Raw genomic sequence first — 24,377 nt, forward strand, 5'->3', positions numbered from 1 at the left:
TGTTTAAGATTACCAAACCGCAGTTCTAAAAATGGATCCAATTTGTCGATGATGGAGGCCATCGGTCATTCAATACAAATTCCATCGACTTCGACTGCGGAAGTTCTCATCAGCATGTTCACCTACAATCATGAGAAACCATACCAATGCTCAATCGGGGGTAAACACCGATCGTTACCCGATTATCGATCACCATTCGTATCTCAGCCTTGATACCCGACGATCCCGGTCATTACTAAAGTACCCGCGTAATGGCCGAAGGTTCCCTTAACAGCGCACATAACTCCGGCATTCCGAGCGACGGGGACCATCGGAGAAGATCGGAATCGTCGGCTAAATATATAGCAACCAGACCAGTACCGGTACTCCCAATAATATTCGACAAATTCGACGGCACACTAATACTTGGCGCTAACGTTAAATTAAAGGTCAATTTTTCTTCGACATTGACCCTTCCTCAATTTTCTTTTACATTCCTTACATGAGATTATCACGAAATTTCCTTAAAATATCAAAAATACCTTCCACGCGATACAATAATCAGCAAATTCAAATCGATGTTATAGGTTCAGCGTTGCCTCGATCCCTGTCATCAAGATTCGCGGGCATGCAACTGCCCAGAGCCCAAAAGATTCGAGAAGATCGTCTACCCGATGAACCCTCATCCGTCATCGGTCAGCGGTCATCCAATCAGAGGTTCTAGGGTCCGCGTATAGGCGAGTGCCATCGGCGTAATCATTTACTCCCCTTCCGTTGATTAATGGTGAATAGCTTGGTTGCATCTTGACGAGCTGAAACGCAACACCGGCCTCCTGGTAGACGCGGCGGACAGACCGACGAGCCGCGCCGAAGATCGCGGTTTTTGTCCCATCTCCCTGGAGCATGACTGACGCACAGCCCGCGACAAAGGGCGGAGTTAAAGGGTTCCGCACGTCAATTTAACCGATCCCCGATGCTCATTCACCGCTGCGACCATCGTGCGTCTTGCGTTCAGCGGTCAACCTAGGGCAACCGGGTCCTTCCTACGTAATGAAGATGGACCGCGATCGATCATCGCGCTGCTGCTTGTGGCTGGTTACCGGAATACGTGGCGGGATTGAGATTCTACAGAAAACGGTGTTGACGGGAGCCGCAGTTGAAATGGTTTAACGAGGATCTTTGGTGAGGATAGATTGAGAAGGTAGAGTACTTATCGAAATGTTGTATCAGTAAAATTCCGTACAGTGTTCGAATTAATTTAATTCGAAAGAAAATTGACATTTCCGCTGTGGATGAATCTTCTCGCGATATAATATAATTAGTGTACTGTTTCAGACGACGTTACTAGAATCTGATTTACTATACCTAAATTACTTACCTAACCAAACAGTTCCGCCATCATCTCAAATATTTCCACCGCCCAAACGCTGGACCGAATAACTACATTAACCGTCATAATTACACGGACCAAATTAAATTCCAGCAGAACTTGCAGAACATCGCCTCGGCACAAAGTAGCAAGCCAAACCGAGACGACAGGTAAGAAGATCGAGAATCACAAAAAGGTAGCTCTCTTGAAACGAGATGCCCGCAATGTCCGCCACGTCCGATTCGTCACGGTCCACGTCAAACCGCTCCCGATCGATTTCCAAAAAGTCCGCCGGTGAACAGGCGACACGTCCGCCGGTGTAACGAACCAAAAAGACAAGAAAACTGAAAACGAAAGACACGACAAATGACGGGGGTACGGAGAGCGGCGTTGGGGGTTGGGGGAGGGCAATAAGAAGGAGAGACGGGTACATACACAGACCAGAGATTTACGTAACGGCTCATGACTGAATGCGTGTCAGCTCTCGAAGCGTATCCCGGACGTTCGTCGGTGTGTTCCCGTGGTTTTTGGCCACCTGCCCGTGGGCCGTGACCTCTTCTACTCGCGTCGCGGTACCCGACGCCCGGTGGGGGCAGAGAGAACGTAAGGCCGCATCCAGACTTCTTGCCGCACCTCGCTCTGTTACCACTGTCATTTACCTGACAGGTCATGCCATGTAAATGTGTATAATTTTTTACCACTCCTTACTTTAAACCTTTAACAGACGAGTAAAATGAAGTTCTGCCAGAGAAAGGTGTATTTTTTTTTTGACAAATGATACTAAATATCATGGAAGTCAACACTAGAACTACCAGATGGGTCAGAACGACTTATTTCTGACTTCCTCTTTTACAATTACTGAGAGGGTACAGGTACTTCTACGAAAAATTATTAACGGGACTAATTCAGGAATGGCAAAACTGTAATGCAACTCAATTGAAATCTCAATAAACGAACGCTTATGGTTTTTGTAAAGAAATTTGTGACAGTCGGTTTAAGTGATCGGTAGTTCTAGTGGTATACAGGTGTTTTACATTAATATTATGTAGTTTATTTAGGAATCTTTATTAATTCTATTAATACTTGGGTTAAATTGGTACCACTACAAGGTGGCAGACTTTAAGGGTTAAACAACGAAACATCTTTATAAATCAATGATTTCTAAATTCTTATGGGTCAATACCTATTTTAGAAAGTAATAGATTTTGAGACTCACTAGTTTATGAAACTTCCTGTGATTAACTTAGTGCAATGACCAATTTCTATTTTTGAAATTAAGTTTTGAGACTCACTAGCTATAAAATTTGCTGTAATTAACTGAATGTAATTATATTAGTTGATAAATCACGCTCAAAAATCAACTGACGATCCATTGGTAAGTCACGACCGAGACTTTGGTAATTTCTAGCTGAAGTAATAGAGCGAGGTGCGGTAACAAGTCTGGACGCGGCCTAACCGTCGCGTCGTCGCCGGAGAAACGGCAGCGAAGAATCGAGTCGAATGGAGCGAGTCGGAGAAAAAGAGTGGACGTGCATCTCTGGCTGATTGACGAGCATAGGAGTCACCGTGATCTGCCCGGAGAGACCAAGCAATAAAGCACGTGCGCGCATAAACGCGAGAGAACGATCCCAGTGAACGGAACACCTGCCTCTTCTCGCAGCATCAGGCCCAGTTCAAAGGCTCTCGCTCAAGGGGGCGAGAGGGTGGAAAGGATCCGTGCACGTCGATACGTATTTGCTTAAAAAATGAGATTCAACTATCGCCACCTCTGTTTAGGGATAAACTCGTTACCCACAGCCTGAGGCTGAATTTTATAAAGTTTCATATAATTAAGAGTAATATAATAAATCTTAATATTAAATTATTTTAACATTAATATTAAATTTCGTTTAACAGCTTCTTGCCATTTCAATCCTTTGCACTCGATAATATTTTTCATTACAAACATTCATTATTTTCTGACGATATGTTAACAATATTATTTGCAGCTTACATAAAGAAACATCTTGCATATGGGGCAGAATTATTTCATTTCTACGTTCGTGTGTTAATACCTTATTCAATATTTTATATTGAATTTTTCGTTTAAAAATTCTGCTGCCTTCAATCAAATGGCGACTCTCTAATAATTCACTAATCAATTTATTTTAACAAAGCAATGTTTACCTAATTTAATATAATTGCAGATATAGTCACAGTTATAGTTAAATACAATTATAGTAATAGAACTGTATGTAATATGAAAAATATGTTTCTACATGTGGTATTAAAATATACTATTATAAATAGACAATTCAAACGGCTAATAGTTCGTTGTTAATCACACTCCGAGCGGCTCCGATGAATATAAATAATACATTATCCATTGACCCCAAAGGAAGTTAATGTAGAATCTAATTTGTTGGAAGAAAATAGTGCGTCTCGTACGTGTGACGCGTGGTAAACGAAGGGTTAATTGCTGTACCCCCGACTCGGACACGTGAAATCCGTGGACGATCGGCAGTCGTGATTCGCCGGATCGACGCGAGCCGGTTTACGAGCGTTTTTACTTTGAAAAGTTATGAATCGTATTCCGCACGCGACGACATTCATTGCCGCGAGAGTTAATGGCCGGAGGCGATGGGCCACGCTGGATACGAGAAAGTCCGTTTGCGGAAGAGTTATCGACTGTACGTGCTGCCCGAGTGTTTAAACCCCCTTGTCTCGGTATGCTGAGTTGGGGTCGTTGATAATGATTTTAAATTGAATTTGATCAATCTGAATGTTATTTAGTTTACCAGTGAACCGTGCTTTACTTTTATTGGTAGTTAGTCAAGGGAAAGAGGTTCCTTCGGGGACAGTGAATTAATTTATGGAGTTGACAATTTATTTTCGAGCCTACATTCGTGTTTAATATATTGTGGCGTAAGTAAGTAGGTAATTTTCTATTTTATTGCAACGAGTATTCATAGATAATTTAGCCTAGTTTATATTATATACGACCTATAAAACTGAAACAAAATATGCCGACAAAATCAAATGAAATTCTATATTCCAATTTCCATCGTATTCTCTCCTTAAAACCGTTTCAACGGAAACTCCTCAATCAATAATACCGCGAAACGGCCCGAACATAATTTCTGTTTCAATTAGAATTCAATAACTCAATCTAACCGTCCGGAGTAAGGTCAAATGTACCCTGGATCCCCGACGATTCGAGCGAGGCTCGTAAAACCTGTTCGACATTTTGTACCTAAAATAGTGTGCCCGGGTCGTTACGTCTACGTGTTAATTACATAAAAACGTTTCTACCGGCGGCGGTCGCCGGGCGATCGTTAAAAAATCGCGTAGTCGATCGTGCCCGTTAATAAATAAATGAAATGTTCCCGGTTAATGGCTCCCACGTACCGATTACGCCTGCAAATACACGGATAATGAACGGTCGAACGAGGCGTCATATGTTATAAATAAATGCGGACGGAGAGGGCCTCGTGACCGTAACGACGGGGCCCCGCGTATGCCCGCAGTGACAATCGTAAAGGCCTGCATTAAATCGCGGCACCGCGCACTGATTGGGAGGGAAGAAAGGGAGGAAAGTCACGCAACCGGGCGCAGGTGCGCGCTCGATCCGCGAAAGAGAGAGGGGCACGCGCAACGCGATCCATAGCGCGTGCGCCGTGAAAGTCGCCTCTTCCCTTTCTCCCGCGGCGTGTAGTCTTGTCCTCCGGCCCGGCGACCGACTACCAATCTGCATAGACGATCGGACGCGAGGGGACGACTATTAATTAGAATTAATGCCGCCGCACGTCATCCCCTACACCGTCCTTTCGTCCACGCCTTGCTGCTTCAATCGTTTCACAATTAAATGACAAGGGTGCGATATTTATGTTATCAGTCTGTAGTCTGAGAAGTATGATTCACTTGTTTTTTGGGATTCATTGAGGAGTTTGGTGGTGTGTTTTTATTTTGGAGAGATTTGCTGGGTGTCGATTAGTTTTTATTGTAGTTGATAGTTGTTTGTTCTACACTTTCGCAATTAAATGACAAGGGTGCAATATTTATGTTAGTTTGTAGTGTGAGAAGTATGATTCACTTATTTTCTGGGATTTATTGATGAGTTTGGTAATATATTTTTGTTTTGATATGATTTGTCGCATATTGATTAGTTTTTATTGTGGTTGCTAATGGTATTCGTTGTTTGTAGTCTATTCGTTGAATGGTTAGAATAGTTTTAGTTTCGAATGTTGCACGAGAATGTAAAGTTATTTAATTAGGATTAGATTACGAGGGATGTGGTAATCCTAATTAGTATCCTATAAGCTGCTTAGTATTAATGTTTCCTTCAATTAGCATATTTGCTCGTTTAAAAGAGCTGAATGAACACAAATTCGATACTTTGTTTACGGATATTTCCTGTTGTAAATTTTTCTATACGCAGTCTTTGATTATCCTGCCGATGAAATTACTTGCGTTCTTCGTTGTGCTGTTATAGTCTATACACATTTGCATTATAAGTAGCATATCTTATCGTACTTGGCCGTCACGCTAATTCAGAAGCAATCTAAACTGGCGAGGGTATTATCTGCAATAAACTTGCGATTTAATGAAATTAATGAAATTAAATCCCCATTGGAGGTTTCTTGGTATCCAGGATCTTCGGCAAATAGAAAAGAAGTGGCTTCAGTCGACCGGATTAAGAAGGTGAAACAAGTTGCATCGTGTACTTCGACTCAACTTCGTTTCCTTTTTTAAGATCTCCTGCTAATCCAATCTTGATTGCCACTATGTATACATTCTGCCGTGTTGCACTCGCGGTCGGGGGAGATGGATATCGCACCCTCTTTTGGTGATTCTTCGGTCGCCGGAGTTGAATTAAAAAGAATCCTTTTCGGTTATTTTATGGTTGTCTGGGACGTTTCCTTTGGTAATTGCGGCGGGTGTTTTAATAATTGGATATGTGCACTGTGCAGGCTGTATCTTTTACTACCGCCCCTTATCGGATCTCCGCATTTGCATATAACACTTATATAGCAGGATGCATACTGTATCAAATTTTTACAGAATCTTTATTCCCTTATTTAAGATAGACCGAGGCGAACCAGATCAGTTTAGATTTAACAGCTGATAGTTAAAATTGATACAATTGCATGATACGTGTCTTGACCGGTGTCAATTTTTTCAAAAAATCGATGAAGCTAGTGTTAATGAAGTGAATAATCACATAGCATTCTATTTGAAATGCTAAAAATTTGCGAATTTAGAGACTGAAAACTTGAAAATTCGGATATCTGAAGATTTGAGGTTTTAGAGATCTGAAGATCTGAACGTTCGTAAATTTGAAAATTTAGAGATCTGATGATTTAAAAATTTGAAAATTTAGAAAATTGTAGGGTTGAGGATTAGAAAATTTAGAGATCTGAAGACTTGGAAATCCGAAAACTTAGGAACTGAACACTTGAAACTTTATAGACTCGAAGACTTGAAAATTAGAAAATTAGATACACAATTCCATACAATTACAATTAGTCCACTAGTTAAGACCCCCACGACACAATGATTCTAAAACGTACAATCGCAACAAAAAAATCCACAACATACCAACGCAAAACGAAGTTCCACTAGCCACACAAGACGCGCCGCAACGCCATAAAGTATTCCCCCGATTACACGATTTCCCCATATCTCTTCTCAACGCCCCACGACCGAGCCGCCCCAGCAAATACGCCAAATTAATTCCCATCGTTGGGAATTGATCGCCGTAAAAAAAATCCGCCCAGAACACAATCCCGTTCTCAATGTATACACGCCTCGGCGGCGAATAAATTGCCGCGCGGATAACATCGGCCGAAACCAGCGTCGCGGAATGCGCCAGCGACACGCCGTGCACGGGCGTGAAAATTACGCGGAAATATGAATGGTATCACGCGGCGATATCTGCGGCCCGGCTGAAATCGCCCGTAGAAAAATCTTTTTATCTCCGTTAATTCGTGGAGTGCCCGCTGCGAGTAATTTGCGGCTCGGGGGACGGTAATTAATGATGGCCCTTATTAAACGTACCCGGTGTTAACGATCGCGCGGTCCCAGCGCCGGTTGATGCATCGCGGGAACGTATAAGGCCCGCGGACAATTACGTTTCGTTAAATTGAAATTTCGCTGCTCGTTTTCTGTCGATGCGTTCCACCCGCCCCCTCTCCCTTCACCCCGGAATGGCCCCACCCCCGTCAACCGTTCACCCGGGGGGTAGAACCGTCGGCCGAGGCCGTATTAACGGCCAGTTAATTAACTTCGCCTTATTGGAACCGGTTCGCCGGTCGCCACCGCGACACGCGGAATGCGACGTACCAGGTTGCTACATATAATTATAGTAAAATATTATAACCAGAGCGACGCGCTGATACCGTCGCCTCTCCCTCTCGTTTCACCCTCGGCCAATGACAGATCAATGATCACGGTGTTACTGCGATACGCGCGAGACATGTCGCGCTGCATTGCGTAAACCGCACCTGTAAATTACTTGTCACCGTGCGCCGGGCGTTCCGTACAATTTCCCCCGCGGCCGGTGACAATAATTAAGGAACGAAATCGTTTTAATTGGCACGGCGTCTGTTACACATATTCGAACGTAATCGGGTATTCATTTGCGATTTCGTGAGCTGCAGGAGTGCGGGTTAATCTTGGTAATAAAGTTCTGTCGGTGCTGCGTGAAATGTGTTGGTGAAGTTTGGAGTACAGTTGATTAGTGGCGGTGATTATTGATATGATTATATTAATGGATTGTTGGAATGAGTTTTCGCAATGAATTTACTAGCGAATACATTGGCTATTCTAAAATAGATTAAGGATGGAAGCTTCCTTTGTGACTGGGATATTTGCCTTTTTATTTACTTTGATATATGACATCACTAGTGAATATATTGATTATTCTAAAACAAAGGATTAACGATGGAAGCTTCTTTTGTCACTGCGATATTTACCTTCTTATTTACTTTGATATAAGACATCACCAGTGAATATACTGATTATTCTAAAACAAAGGATTAACGATGAAAACTTCTTTTGTCACTGGGATATTTGCCTTTCTACCTACTTTCATAAATCAAGAAGGAGATATCGGTGGTTACAAACTAATTATCACAATTACACACGTGCAAAAATTTGTCCAGTCAACACGCTCTCGCAGCACGGCCGAGGGAGCGTTTCACGCGCAACAGCTCAATAAAAAAGAAAACTTTCTCCGTCGCTGATAAGTGTGATTAAGGTTCTGCCTACCGGTCCCGGCACCCGATGAGGAAAAAAAAGGGAACAGGGGAAAAAGCGAAATAAGCAATATCGCGGCTCCGTGTTTTTGTTTCTCATTATAATCGAAAGCGATCCTTTGATCACAGGGCCCGGGCGTTTTTCGGCTGCGGCCGTGTCTTGTCACTTGTTTCCAGTCATCGTCCGTAAGCACCGCAATTTCACTTTTTGCTCGGCGTCGCGTAGCACCGCGCCGGTGCCATGGTAATTCGCGGTGGATGAACACGGCGCGGCCTGATTCGCGCGAATCCTGTAACGTTAATGATCATGACGCGAACGCGTGCCCGGAAATTCATCGGGCGTTTTCCCTGAAACTGTTTACCCTGAAACCGATCATCTTCTAATTATTAACTGTACTTCTCCCTTCCAGTCGGTCTTCTGCTCGCCGATGTTATCTTATATCCAATCAACCTGGGATGTTCCAGGAATTAATTTTACAGCTTCATCAGAAGCCATAACAATATAGTGTACCTCCCAGCTATCAAAAAGTCCCCTAACAAAACCTGGAACTCACATCTTAAACCGACATCCCGAAAATCATTCCAAATCACTCCCGAAACAATATTCATGCAGTAAATCCTTTGCGTTTCTCAGTCGCCCATTGATTTGTCACAGGATAACCGTAAACCTTGATATTGAACATAAAAATAAAATATCTTTGTTCTTCAACTGATATGCGATTTCTCAAGTTAGTCTCAGAAAATATCGTTCGTCTCGTTAGATATTATATAGTACTTCCAATAAGACACTTTAAATACTTAAAAACATTCATTAGAATCCAAACTCCGAACATTCAACCCTGGACACCAAATCCATTGCATTTGGACAATGCACGTCATAATAGATTATCATTATATGCTAACACAATAGCTACCGTAAACTGAATTTACCTACGGCAAATATAATCGACGCACGCTCGTTCGGAGCGCATTATCCACCTAAAACTCGATTATCAAAATCAATTCAGCTCCCCGCCGCAAATATTGAACTGGATATCCCACCCGGCCGATAATTACTTTGTAATTGAAACACGTAGAAGCGCGTGCCGGCAAACAAGGAACGCAGGATCGCTCGGCCGGCCGTCGAACGGAATGGCCTTCTGAATGCTCCATTCCGTCCGGTCCGTCGTTCGTCGTTCGTATTCACCGTGTGGCTCGCCTAATGAGCCGCGAGGTCCCCTTTGCTCTTTGCGGAGGGCCGTAAGAACCGGGACGAAGAAAGTGCACGGCTGCGATATTAGCGAGCGGCCGGCGGCCTCTTATCTGACGTAATTTCCAAGAAAATGCATTGTTCCGGAGCGGCATTCCTCTCGCGTTACTCGCGTATAGATCGAACGGGGGCCTCGCCGATTGGAACGCTCGTTGATTTGTACGTATTTGGCGGCACATAATTAATTGCTGATTGCCGACCGATCGATTCTATTTCGATGCGGGAGCAAGTGACGTCGCCGGAGTGTTTTGTCGCGGGACGTACCCGAGTTTATCGCGTCAAATGTATTTCGTTATTGCAAGAAAGATGCTTCTCTTAAGGGAGGAATGCGCATGTGGCTTGGAAACCGGGATTAAACGACGCGGCGTTTGTTCTGCCTATAGTGCTCATTAGCGGAGAGCCGGGGATACGTTGAATTCAATTATTTCTTTGCGAGGATCCGCGGTAAATAGGAATTAAACGCTTCTGCTGTTAATGGACACGACCACGGATTCAGTAAATTGTTCGAGAGGGTCTACTGTTTGGCTAGCTCGGAGAGATTATTGTTATCATTCTCACTGAACGAGAGATGATTAAATGTTTGCATTCGAGTTTTTCGCTGTTGAAGACGGATATCTAGTTTCTTGTTGCAACGTCTCATTTTATGGACCGCCGGGATACTTTGGCATTAAACTTTACACGTTTCTTGAAAATCGTTTACGATCGTCGAAGCATAAATTCATATAATTACGCCTTTAATTGAACTCTTTAAGGATCCCTTCGGTTTACATCCGTGTTTTCATGAAAATAGATACTTAAAGTGTGATTGATACATACAAACTTGAAACACCTCCGAAATTGTGAATTTTTAAAGAGAACCTTCGGGAGGTGATTGAAAATTCCCGGCAATTTCACCCTAAAAGCGAGGTATTCAATTACTTTCATTACGTACATCAATATCGGCGATCAGCATTCTTTCCTCCCCCCCTGCGCAGCATATCAGGTTACTTTAATTGCAACAATATAATCGAATGACTTGCACCGTCCCGAAATAAGTTGCACAGGCGAAGTGTCTCTTTCAGGCTGACGTTACGGCAGCGTTCCGAGGCGTTCCGAGCAGACGTTCGGAACGGTGTTCAGATATGATCAAAGTATCGGTCGATGTAATTAATATAATGATACATCAACAACATCCGAGAAGTTAACGCAATATCGTTTCGCGACGGTGTTCGGCGGACCTGTTGCGAGGAGGCGACCGGCTAAGTGGCGCGAATTAAGAACCATAAACCGGGTAATTATATTGTCCGTCCGCGAAAGTGTCGAGCCGGTACCGGGGATAATTTTTAAATACCGACGCCGTCAAATCGTCGCCCTGAAATGGAATGCCACGAGGTCTCCGACATCTGGCATCGGCAATTGGCGTGTCACACCAGAAATGTCGAGGTGAGGCAACCGTTGCACACCGGGCAAAAGAAGAGGAGCGCCCGGCTCGCTCTCCCCGCGGCCTGTGACGCTTTTTCGTCAACCGGGCGTGCAATCGTTTGTCGTGCCGCAATTCCTGCGCCACCCCATCCCCCGCGCCGCGGACGATCCGCGGCTGAGAATTCTGAGACGCTCATGGGCGTCAGTTTCGCTACGAATTGACCTTAAATTCGATTTTATTGCGGCTTGTCACTCGCGGCCGGGAAGCCGGTCACTTTTTCGCAGCGCGGTGTAATTACTTTATTCCCGTTTCACGTGGTTGATTGGGCCGCCTTCGTGATTTACTCTTGCGTCGGTCGGGCAAGAAACGAGGAAATCGAAATAATTAGGACTGAAAGTTTGATTGTACGTCGGACAGTCGGGGTTGAAAATGTGGAGCAGTCGCTTGGTTCTAGGTTTTCATTATTTTCTTGTGGTGTTGGGTTTTTGAGGGATTGCGGTGATATTCGATTGTGCAGTGGAATTCTCTGTTATTAATGGTTAATAGAAAAGATGGAAGTTCACGGATTAATGTTATAAATCGTAGAGAATGGAGGAATTATAAAGAGGTTTTAATTTTCCATTCAAATAGAAAATCGAAATAGAATAATTGAAATATTTGAGAAAATTTCAACTTTAAAGAGTGTATGGACTGGTAGCAAAAGAACTATGAATATTGCAGAAATTCTACGAGAGTAATCTATTAACCACAAAAATTCAAAACGCGTGCGGTTATTATTACACAAAAGAAAAAGCCAAAGCGTCAGATTTACGGGCAGGTCGAGTAACAGGAAAAGAAAGAGACGACTGCGAAATGTGCACGAGGGAAAAGCTCCCACAGCACGAGCACCGCTTTCACCTTACAAAGGACACGCGTCTCGGCAGGAGCATCCTGTCTCCCAGTAGGGAGGCAGGTGCATATCGCCCTGCAGAGCCACGTAATTAGGCTTCGATCTACCGCGTGCTGGCAGGTCAGATTTTTTCGCGTCGAAATAGTGGCACAATAGAAGTCTCCGCTAGATCCTTCATCTCTATTCTCGATTCCCGAAAATTCGAGGTCTATCATTATCCCGCGCGAACCGGAAGTGGGGCCTAAAGGGACGCCGAATGGGATCCCCGATCACGGTGACTTCTAACGAGAAACGGCAGGATCAAAAGTCGTCGACGAAGGAACAGAAGGACACTAGGTGTTCGCTGTGTGGTCCGACTTGAACGAAAAAATCTGTCTGGCAGACGTTAACGTGTCCTTCCAGCTTCTCTTCACTTCTTCAATCTCTTTTTTTCCCCCTTTCTTCTTCTCCGTCGACGTCTTTCTCCCTTTACGTTCCTTTTCTTCTTTATTTATGGAAGATATCTATATCCTAGCGGTGGATTAATGGCCGCGTTTTTAATGACTGAAACTAAATGCCAGGATTTTATTATCCCAACACGTTCGAGGAGAGAATGATGGATTTAAAAGCTCCTCGGCATGGGGATTAGAATTTTATCGTCGGGCACGTTTAACGTTTCGCCGAAACCGCGTGGCTTTATTGCCAAAATTCCATGATTTGTTTCCTCGGAAAGCCAGCGGGGCGCCGGCAACGAGAGCGGGCCCGAAAACCAACGGATTGCGTGTCGGTCGATGATTTAAACTCGCCCACGTAACGAATCTATTAATTATTTATGGGCCTCGCGGAATTTATTTGCCGGCCGCCGCGGGGTTCCCCTTGCCCTATGCCCTCGAGGGCCTCACTCGAGAATGCCCGCCTGATATAACGGTGAATACTCCTCTCCCCTCTTCGACTCGCAGCTTTCGTTTCTGAAATGCAAAGGATTTCGCAACGCGAGGTTCGACTTGGCGAGTTCGATTTGCGTTTCTAAACGAATACCAATTTACGCTGTTTTAAAGTGTTGAATATTAAGTTAAAATTTTAGAAAGTTTCAGAAGGTTTAGAATACATATACGATATGCAAGTAATATGAAAATTTAATATAGAATTTATTAAAATATGTTAATGTCGAAAACTTATTGAATTTCTCGTAAAAATTCACAAAGCCCAAAATTTCCGACAATGCAACTATAGTCAGGAAATTTGCAGACTTTAATATCCTCCCTTAAGAATTCCAATAATTTTCCAAATAAACTCATTCGAAACTTTTTTTGGAAATTTCATCTATTATAAATATCCTTCCGAATGCGTTTCAAACAAAATCTTCTACAATTTCCCCGGAGATTCGAAAAGAAATTTCTTCTTACATAACTTGGAACATCTGGAAAACGAAAGATCCCAATCTTCCCGATCCTCCATTCCAAAGTCCTATTTCGCAAATTGCCACCACACCCCGGCTACCCTTGCTTCCCGTGACTTCACGCCCGATTCGACTAATCGTTTCAGCAGAACCGAAAGCCAGCCACCCCGAAATTTCGCGGAGACATGTGGCGCACGGCTCCCGGAGCCGAGTCATTCGAGGATCATCGGCGAACTCCGAAATCCTTCGAAAGTCTCCACCCCTTTCGGCAAGCTTGTGAGCTTTCCGGAGAAAAGTCGCCGGGATTCGACACGCGTCCGGGTTAATCATCGCCAGGCACCGGTCTGCCGATGAGTTTTCGCGCTTTCCGGTTTTCCTAAGGTTTTGGCAACGGTTAATGAAAGTCGACTGGCCCCGGGGATAAACTAATTGGAAAGGGGCGCCTTCTAATCATCGACTTTAACTCTGCAGCTCGCGCCGAAGGTGACGGTCATCCGGCAACAGGGGGCGTCATCCCGCCCGATAATTAGTCTTCCGGTGGCGTTGCCGTAATTACAGTTTCCCGGCTCTCGCTGCAGCACCGAACGATCGGGATGCTTGTGATCTTCGACGCCGACGGTGTCGCGCCGGTGACGGCCAAACCACCGGTGTCTTCGCTCAAAATTTCATTTTCGAGACGTAATTGGAAGCTAAGGTAAGGTGTCCGACGAGGTTAGAGTCCCTTCCACCGTGAAGAATTGTTAATGATTTTTTGACGGTTCAGGTGTCTGGACATAGAACCTGCAGATCATCAAACTGGTATCTAGAAATATATGAATAAATAATTTCAATATAGCCTTTATTAAATCATAGACATTTGATTGGATAACAAGCTACTGAGGTTCCTGAAGATACCAAAATTGGTAAATAGAATTTTGAAAATTCTATATAACTGCCTTCGACGAGTATACACGTCATCTTAAAGCTCTAAATGATACTAACTCCTTCAACAATCAATTATACATTTTTTCAAGTATACATGTAATTCTTTTTTGCTTTGCTTTAGTTTCAGAATATATTTTAAGTGCGTTTGCCTCGCATTTGATGAATATACGCTTCATTGCTTGATTCTATTGTGCGTGTGATAAAAGATTTTCGAAACTCCACAGCTAACAGGTTAATAAATATTTGAAATCCGTACAATTTTTATTCAACTGAACCTCGTCCCCATAAACCTGTGCAGGTATTGAATTAATGACTCCGAACGTTTGTAACGGCGAACAATTTATAAGTGCATAATTCCGATGGAACCGCCGATATTTCTAAACCGTGAATCCTTCCGCGCACAGATCGTGTTGTGACAGTGGCCACTGTCCCGCTGACAAAATATGGCCCCCAGTTTTATTTTCAATGCCCCACTAACGACGAGCCAGATAATCTCTAAAACTCATTCCGAACTTGTTTCTTCACGGGGCAGCCGCTTGAATGGCGACCCGCTGAGGACCGCTCCCGCCGAATTAGAGCGCACATTCAGAGAAAGGATTTGCTCTAATTCGCGCACAGAATCCGCAGCGGTGCGTCATTGTCCGTGCAACGACGACAATGGCCGGCGTCGGGGAGAAATGGCCGGTGCGCCGAGATGTGTCTATCGTTTTAACAACAACGGCCCCCGGAATCCTTTCGTCCACCAGCGCGCTATCGTTCGCCATCCGGTTTGCAGATTCGGCGAAACCTGATCGCTGCCGAGGCGAACCTGCCTCAGGGTCAAATAGGAGAAAAGCAGCACTTTCAAAAGCGTTCTGGCGATTCAACGGACGAAATTAATCCTGGTCGGAGACGCCGCCGCGCCGCGTTGGAGACAAAAACGGGAGTGAGACGGAGTGTACGGTCTTTTCGCAGACGGGGACGGATCGAGCGTTTTGGGAAGTGAAAGGACGATCCTGAAAAGGAAATTGATCTTTCATTTCTGTAATAATATAATGCTTTTTCTTGCGGTCTGCTTGATATGCAGACGGATGAAAATTGAATCTTCGGAACGCCTGTACTTCCGGAGATACAGTTTTTTCTGATAATACTATGTTTCACTGGTACTTCCTGTTATGTTGTTGAATAAAGTATTTTCAGATAGATGTATGTAAGCTGTAGTTAGAAATTTTACCCGAGATCTTGATATGCTTATATTGAAATGCAAATGATATTGACGTTAGTAGTATTTTATATTCGATCGAAATAGAATTTCAATCTCTTTTATGTTACTCCTTATCTACCGAAACATTTAATTGATCGCGAGTGTAGCAGGTAGAACAATATTTCACCTGAGATTTGAGATAGCCGACTATGGGAATTGGAGTTTCAGGCGTGCGGGATATAAAATATTTCTGTTTCCGACCGTACGAATTCCTCGCGATTTATCTAAATGAGCGTTTAGGGGCATAAAATTGCTGCACGTATCGCGGGACTATAAACGGTCGCAATAAAAATAAAGGATGATTTAATGATTCGATAAAAATATTCCGAGAGTAAAATATGCACTCGGCATCCGAGAAATCCGAAAAACAGTCGGAGGAACGGCAATAAGAAATAGGAGAGAGAACCCGTCCGGCAGTCTCTGGGAACGTCATAAAACTATCGAATTGCAAATCAAATAAAAGGCCCCGCGTGCCTAATCTTCCACCTTGAAATCGCGCTGGGCCCCATCTCATTTTTAATCAAACCTGATCGCGGCCCCGCGCAGACAGATTCTGCTCCGGCATGTATCGAACGGTCAGATGATTCTCCGGCAGGCGCATCGCGATGGTCCATTGTACTCCAAATTGGCTTTTTATGGCGGGTTAATATAACATCGAAGACGTTTGCAATTTTTTCAACGTGGACCGACGATCACCTCCGACGTTGCTCTCCTCTTTCTCGTGGGAAGAGGAACTGGTTTTTATTTGGCACCCACCCGTCCAAAATTTTTGCATACCAATCGGAGTCCTTAATTAACGTCCGGGCGTTGTAAACAATCGAGAATTCCGCCGAGATCCGCGTTACGTGTATTCCAGGGACGTTGGAACAGTTTATGGGAGTATTCGGCCGTGGAACCTGACAGTGAAGCATAATTTATTGCAGACGGAAAAGCGATGAATATAATTATTAAACGACTGCCAAGTACATTATTTTTAAATTGTTTCCCCTTTCATTTTTCATGTAGGTAAATGACGTTAAGAATTTCGGAATATTCGGTGCGGTAGGTTTTCGTAATTATGGAAAGGTAAGAAATATAATTACTTATAGAGATTATAATATAGAAATATTGAAATATTGAAATGGAATTTAGAAGTTACGAAAGCCTAGAAAATATAATTACTTATAGAGATTATAATATGGAAAAATGTTAGATATAGAAATATTTAAATATTGCAATAGAACGATGAAGCTACGAAAGTCTCGTAAGAATACTTATACAAATTATAACATAGAACAAATGTTTGATATAAAAATATTTAAATGTTGAAATAGAATTTATAAGTTACGAAAGCCTAGAAAATATAATTACTTATATAGATCTTCTTATATAGAATATAATATGGAAAAAATGTTAGATATAGAAATATTTAAATACTGCAATAGAATGTTGAAGCTACTAAAAGTATACTTACTTAGATACTTAAAGAAGTATCTAAATATTCCAAATCGCCAATTACTTATCACATAGTTGGTCAACAGTATCCCAGAACACATAAATTTCCTACATCAAAAGTCACGATTCAGCACAAAAAGGGACAAGAAACACCCCTCAATGCAACGATTCCTCCTACAAGCGTGAAACGCCGGAATCCAACTTCCGGTGACCTCGCCAATACCACGCGCCACAATAATAGACTATAGACCGTCGAACCAGCCACTTACCATCGAGAATCGCGAACATCCGATTTCCGTCTTACGTTAGGCTTACGTCATAGGTTAAGAAACTTCCCGAAAGATTCCCTACCCCCGAAGCCTATGGTCTGCACGAGTAAGCCAGCGATCGCGCCGCTATAAACTCGCCGTTTGTTATTAAGGTATTACGGATATCGAATGTCCTTTTGGTGGCGTGTCTCTCTCCTCTCCGCTCTCTGTCGCTCGCACGGCCGTTTTCTCGCGCATAATGCCCCGTGGGCCTGCGAGTTGGGAAAAACCGAGTCCTTGTATACAATGCTGAAGCGCAGGCTGCAGTTCCGCCCACTTCCGGCCGCTGAATGCATCCTCGACTCGTCTAACTACCCTTAGCAGTTAAGCCATGCGGAGCACGGAGACGCGTCCTTTCGCCGGTACAATTTTTCTTCTTCTTATTCTTCCTCTTTTTTTTTCCTCCGCGTCTTCTCCTCTCTCATCGGCCGCTTTCAGTGCAAGAGAAATGTAGTTCGGGGGTACGATTACCAGGTACTCGAGAGGGAACTCTCGAATTTCGAGAAATTACGCGCTGAGAACGATGTTCCCATGTATTACGCGTGGTTACGCTGCGATGGGGTTCGAGAGATTTCTATGGAGCGATTCGGGGATTCGTTCGGGTAGGATAAAATGTCGAGTGAGTAGTCTTTTATTTGAACGACGAGATGTTTGGAGAATAAAATTGTATGTGATATTCGAGCTATTGGGCGATACTGTAACTTGTTGAAGATTTGTTATGGTTTGTGGAAATAGAAATACGTAATACGTTTCTTTTAATTAAGGATTTATGATATTTTAGTTGTAAGCTTGCATTATAAAGCGTTAATACTGGTGATTCGTAATGTTTCTTTTAATTAAGGATTTATGATTTTTTAGCTGTAAGCGTGTATTATAAAACGTTGATTCCAGTGACCAGTGCGAGCAAAGTACAGGAAGTTCGAAACTGTGGAAGCATATTTAAGCATGCAAATTTCTGCAAGTGTTGGTAGCAAATTACACGGAGTTTCATGACTATAAATACTGAAGAGTACTACTCCAAACTTTTTGTTGCCGTTACGGAGGAGCGTGTTAAGCTTTCCACCCTTTAGACTACGCAATGGGGTGTGTGGGCTCTAGTTACGACTGCACGAGGATCGTAGAAACGGGCACACCCCGCAACACCCACTTCCCTTCCAACTTGGATATGGGATACCCAAGGCAGTAAGAAGTTAAATGGACATATTATTTTCTGGAAAGGACACTCGAGACTTTTACCGTGAGGGAACACGTGCGGTGGGTGTGGAAAGAGACGAGGCACGTGCGGACTACGTTGTTAGATTTTGAAAATTATGTCCTCGATAACGGAGTGCGAACAGACGTTCACTGCTGGCTCAAGTCTTTCGATTACTTGCAATAGTTCGAGTACATTTATCAAGCTCCCTCTGTGTAGCAATATTACCTAAGCTCAGTTACCATAAATTATAGTAATTACTAATTACTCCTATATATTTACTAAATAAACATTTTGAAATGCTGGAAATCATTTAGAACGATAACCAATCAAAAATTTTTACATAGTACCGTAAGTATATTTATAAATAAATTCTCTTTCATTGAAATAAGAAGATAATCATTATTTTCAATTTTATCTAACTCTGACAAAATAATTTGAAACATTTCGTTTCTCGATCTTTCACGAATAAGTGTTCTCTGTATTGACATACATAATTTATATGAAAATATCAGATTAACAATAGTCCCTGTTAATTCAATGCTCACTCCGTGCGCTCCCGATAATTTCCTGTGGTTTTTCTTTCGGCGAGGGTATATGTATGACTTCCGGCCGGAACATAAATAAGCGAGCCTATCGTCCAATCCAGACGCGTGTGCAGACCGGAGATATTTTCTGCGTGTTCAGCTGTAAAACTGCATGCGTACCGGGAACAAATTTGCAATGTTTATGACTCCAATCACGCGGGTTTAGTTTTACACCGACGACAAGTTACTATATCGGCGAATTTATGTACTCTTTACAAGCGTCCGAACAGTTCCCCAATTATCGTGTAATATACTTTTTTATATCCGTTACGGAGTCACGCGATAACGGGGGCCCTCCATCGGACGCGCGATCAATTTAAAATTTGGCCAGCAGCGAAATTTCGGTCGGGATCCCCGGGCCCGCGGCAACGGAACGTATAAAACGGAACCGTAACGATAAGAGAGCGCCCCGACTTCGTCAGGTTTCACTTTAGCAGTCTGGTATTTACGAATCTGTTTTATTGCTCGATTTGCCGTAAATGGAAACGGGTCGTCGTAAAGAAGACAAGAGAAATTCGCGCGTCTAAGGAAGACACACTACACGTCAGACTTCCCGAAACTTTGTAAAGGTATTAAGATTATTCGGAAGCAAACACGATTTGTAAAATCCCGCTATTGATGTCGGGAACACCTTTTCGTTATCTGGGAATATTGCCAGCGCCGGAGAAAATGTTTATCCGGTGTAGAGATAACAAGTTTGGTTATTCGAGAGGGTGAGGGGGGGTGCGTGTTATTCGAACGTATAATTTTTGTAGTTTATTTAATTTAGGACGAGTAAATTTGAAGCAAGGAGATGTTCAAGGCGAATTTGTAAATAGAATTAGTTCGAAGTTATACGAATAATATTATAGATTAATTTAATTTAATTTAACATTCACTGTAAAGTGGAACACGTTAGAAATAAATGAATGTTTAAATACAGAGAATTTCACGGCTAACATTTCCTGCAATATTGCGTTTCAAGTTGAAGCATAAACCATTTCTCAATATTCTGGCACTATTCCAGCGGGATAATTGAAACGTAATAAAAACATAGAAGCGGAAACTCACAATTAAATTACTGATTTCATGAAACTCGGAAATTCTCCAATATTAAAATAAAAAGGTTTCTGTTCAAAATAATCTCTATGCGTTACTATCCTCGCAAAGAATCTTTAATAATTATTCCTTTAACTTCTGAAACTTTCATTTACTACGAGAATTTCTGGCGTTTTGAATAGCAAGACTTATTCTGTAATAACAAAGGCAAATGATATTGAAAATAATTATTAATTATTTACTCTTACAGTAGTCATATTACGCTATGATCTAGCTACTTATGTTACTAAATATTTATATTTAAAATCAAGTTTTTTATTATAATTGTTTTTCAGCAATTTGGAAGCTCCGGTTATCGGTGACCACCGTGGCAGTCAACGTGTTAAAGTATAATTTATATTTTCTTTATTGACTTAAAATAATTTATTTCTTCTCTCCGCCAACCACACCAATAGACCAGCTGTACAAAGCCACAAGTGTCGCGGGAACACTTTTAATGAACCGGCATCGTACGTGATCTGGACAGTATCAACGGTACGCGGCAGTTGGCGATACGTCGCAGGAAAAAAGAAGGAATTCCACTCCGAAAGAAACTTTCCAGGACCTGGTGATTGCCCGGGTGTCCCGCTCGCTACTATCCGGTGGACTTCTGGGCAGCAAGTGGCCCCAAGTAACGAAACACCGAGCCGAGTGGATCGACAACAAACAGGAACTGAAAAGGGCGGTACACTTATCGGGTTACCTCGTGCAGCTTTCAGCCAACGCCGCTGATTTATTGGCGGAAGTCGATTAGAGGCAATCTTACAGTTAATTACCGAAGGAGCGCCGCGTGACGACGTATCGAAGATTGCGAAGGACTCGGGGGCGGACTTCAGGATGATTTAAGTTGACCGTATGCAAATCTCCGCGCAGCGCTGGGGACTTTAATTTCGGCACTTTTAAATTTTTTTCTCGCGAAGAAGAACATTTTCTGGTTATCATTCTCCTTATCGCAATATTACACGTGTACCTCGTGTTTGCTTCATCGAAGGGAATTTTAATAAACGTTCCGGTGCTTACTAGTTTCCGTGCGAATGAAACTCCGTTTATTATAATATTTAATACTGAATTTACAATTATATTCTTTAATATCTTCTATCTTTCTATTGTAAATTTCTGTTTTCAAGTAATCACAAATAGTACTTCCGAATTATTAACCTCACATTGCGAATAAGAAGTGAGAAGCTTCGAAGAGAAACATTTTATTCACCGATCATTCAATTTTATCTTCTAATCGCCCGAAACTCGTCCGTCAAATATAATCAGTATTCACGAACTAAATCGAAAATCTGCTTACTCAAAGTTTACTTTTCCACAGTGGAAAAATCGAAGTCCAAGCGACCCGAAAAACAGAAGTTTGCCGATCCACTTTCCATTATACCCGGGAAAACTATCCTCGCGGTGGATCGCGAGCCAAAAACCGGTAGTAACGGAGTTTGCGAAGCGTGCGGGGGCTTCCGTGACCGGAACCGCGGCTGAATTTCCTCGGTCCGCCGGTCTCTAATCCGTATCAGGCCTTTTCCAGGCTTCCACGGGAATCGGAATGCACGCCGGGCTGCGCGCCGGGGGTGTATGATCCTAAATAAACACGTGCACTGCCACACGACCGGCATCCCCTCTACGCCGACCTCTCCCCTTCCCGACGTCGAGCAAACAGGCCGAGCTACAATGCGGCGCATTGTCGCGGAAGGGCGGCAGGTTCGCCCCTCGCTCGAGAAAAAGAAGAATTCGACGAGCGAACGCTGGAAAAGGTGCCACCGACAGCCGCCCTCGCTCCCTTTTTCACTTTTTCTCTCTCCTTCCCTTCCCTTTTCTATTTTTCCCTTCTTTTTCTTCGTCGTTTTCTATCCTTTTTAATTTTCCCTTTTTCTCTATTTCTCTCTCTCCTTTTCTCTCTCTAGTTTTCACTCTCATTTTCCTTCTCTCTTTTCCAATCATATTTTCCTTCTCTCTTGTTCACTCTCATTATTCTTCTCTCTTTTCCACTGATATTTTCCTTCTCTCCTGTTCACTCTCATTATTCTTCTCTCTTTTTCACTCTCATTATTCTTCTCCCTTTTTCACTCTCATTATTTTTCTCTCTTTTTCACTCTCATTTTCCTCCTCTCTTTTTCACTCATATTTTCCTTCTCCCTTTCTCATTCTCCTTTTCTCATTTCCCCTCTCTTCCTCTATTTTCTCTTTCCTCCTCCATTTTCTGCTCTCTCTTCCACTTTCGCTTTATTTCTTTCTTTCCTTTCCTCTTCTTTTCTCGCTCTTTCACTCCCCTCACCGCCTCCGCCGATGGATGAATGTGCCCTTTCAGGGTACACGGTGTTATGTCACGACCTGTCTACTTTAGGCTCCCGTGGGAGCACGCGGATGATGAAACGGGGCCAGAATACGGGAACAACCGGCGCAGCCTGCCGGGGATGATGGATGGGAATCTAGGACAAATCGATCGGAGTGTATCTACCGGACGATTCAGAAAAGGGATTGAAAAGTTCGGGGACACCTACTGCGATACGGGGAAAAATGTTTTTGCAGCGTGGCCTGGGAAATACAGTTTTCTGGATGGACTGTTTCGCGTCACTGGTGCAGAGGATTGCATGCTGTGTACGTGTTTTAATCTCCTTTTTTTTTTATTTTGAATGTGTGGGAATTTGTATAGATATTCGAAATACTGTAAATACCGTCAATATTTTTAACAGTAAAACTAACAGGCGGATTACAATGACGCATTCCTGATTCCTTCATTCTGCAATGATTAAAAAAATAACAAGTGTTTCTCCGAGAAATTATTAAAGAAATTGATTTAGCAATACGCAAACTGAATTATAAATCAATTAAAGTCTCGATGGAAGCACTCTTGAAGTTTTTATAGAGGAATTTCAAAAAGTTTGTTTAACTGCTCGGTAGGTAGCGTTAAATGTCTCAACTCTCTGCAACTTCTATATATATATATTTTCCAAGCGATAGAACTTGTAAACGAAAGGTTACGTTGAAAGTTGCAATGTAGAACAGTTCAACTCCGTCGAAGTAAAATTTCCACTAACCAGTAAAAAACACTTCCTCCTCACTTTTCCTACGCACAAAATTCAAATCTACACCGTACATAACTGAATTCCTCCAAACGAGTGAAAGTAAAACTCAATTTTTCAAAGTCACTCGGTTGCCCACATCCCGCCGCAAAATCTACATTTCTAATCACGAACAATCCACGACACATTAGATCCATGAATTAACATCGTCGTATATCAAACGCATAATGCCTATGATAAACGAGATTTATCGACTTTTTCTGAGCCCACTCGCTTCGAATCCGTAGGTGATAAACGATTTTTGCACGTGCTGTAGTGGTTCAACTATACATTACCGCTTGATGACAAACATGATCTGTAGTCAGCCGTGTCCGCAGCCTCCACATTGTAGCAGCGCGCTTCGATACGATAGATCGTAATAGGAGCGATCATGAAACGAGCGACTCTTGCCAACTCCGGCGACGCGGCGCAACGATCCGCTCGTTCGATACACACGTGCCAATAAAAACTGATCCCCTTTCGAGATGCACGGTTTTTTCTTCGACCGCCTATTACTCTGAATTACACCAGCTGCCACCGCGCCGGGATGGCCTCGTCGTTCTAACAAGGGAAAAACTCTAATCAGCAGCGCGCGCGCGCGCGCGCACGCAAGAAGAAATTACCATGCGTATGAAAAAGGCCGGATTTCAACTAACCGGCGCGAGGCACTATTACGCAACGTATATTTTCATCGTTACGGATCATTTCCCGGTTAAATGGCGGTCTACACCTGACCAGACGGGGCCGGCCTGAAAATAATAATCCCGCGAACATGTCCGTAGATCGTCCCATATACGCGCGCAAAACGGCCCCGATACGTAACGAGACGCCATTACACGCATTCCGCCGGCCGGTTGTAACTCATTCCCAGGTATTTGCGATTTACGCTGCTTTCGCTATCGTTACGTCAACACTGGCGCATATTATTACACCGACCAGCCGTTCGCACTCGATGGAACGAACGCGTGTGTTTCGACCGTTCCGATTGGGAAAAGGAATCGGACGTTTCGCTAAATTCTTTTGCGCCAGTGATTCTCATTGTTGCCTCGAGA

This window comes from Nomia melanderi, chromosome 1 (assembly GCF_051020985.1).
Source record: "Nomia melanderi isolate GNS246 chromosome 1, iyNomMela1, whole genome shotgun sequence".
Lineage (NCBI taxonomy): Eukaryota > Metazoa > Arthropoda > Insecta > Hymenoptera > Halictidae > Nomia > Nomia melanderi.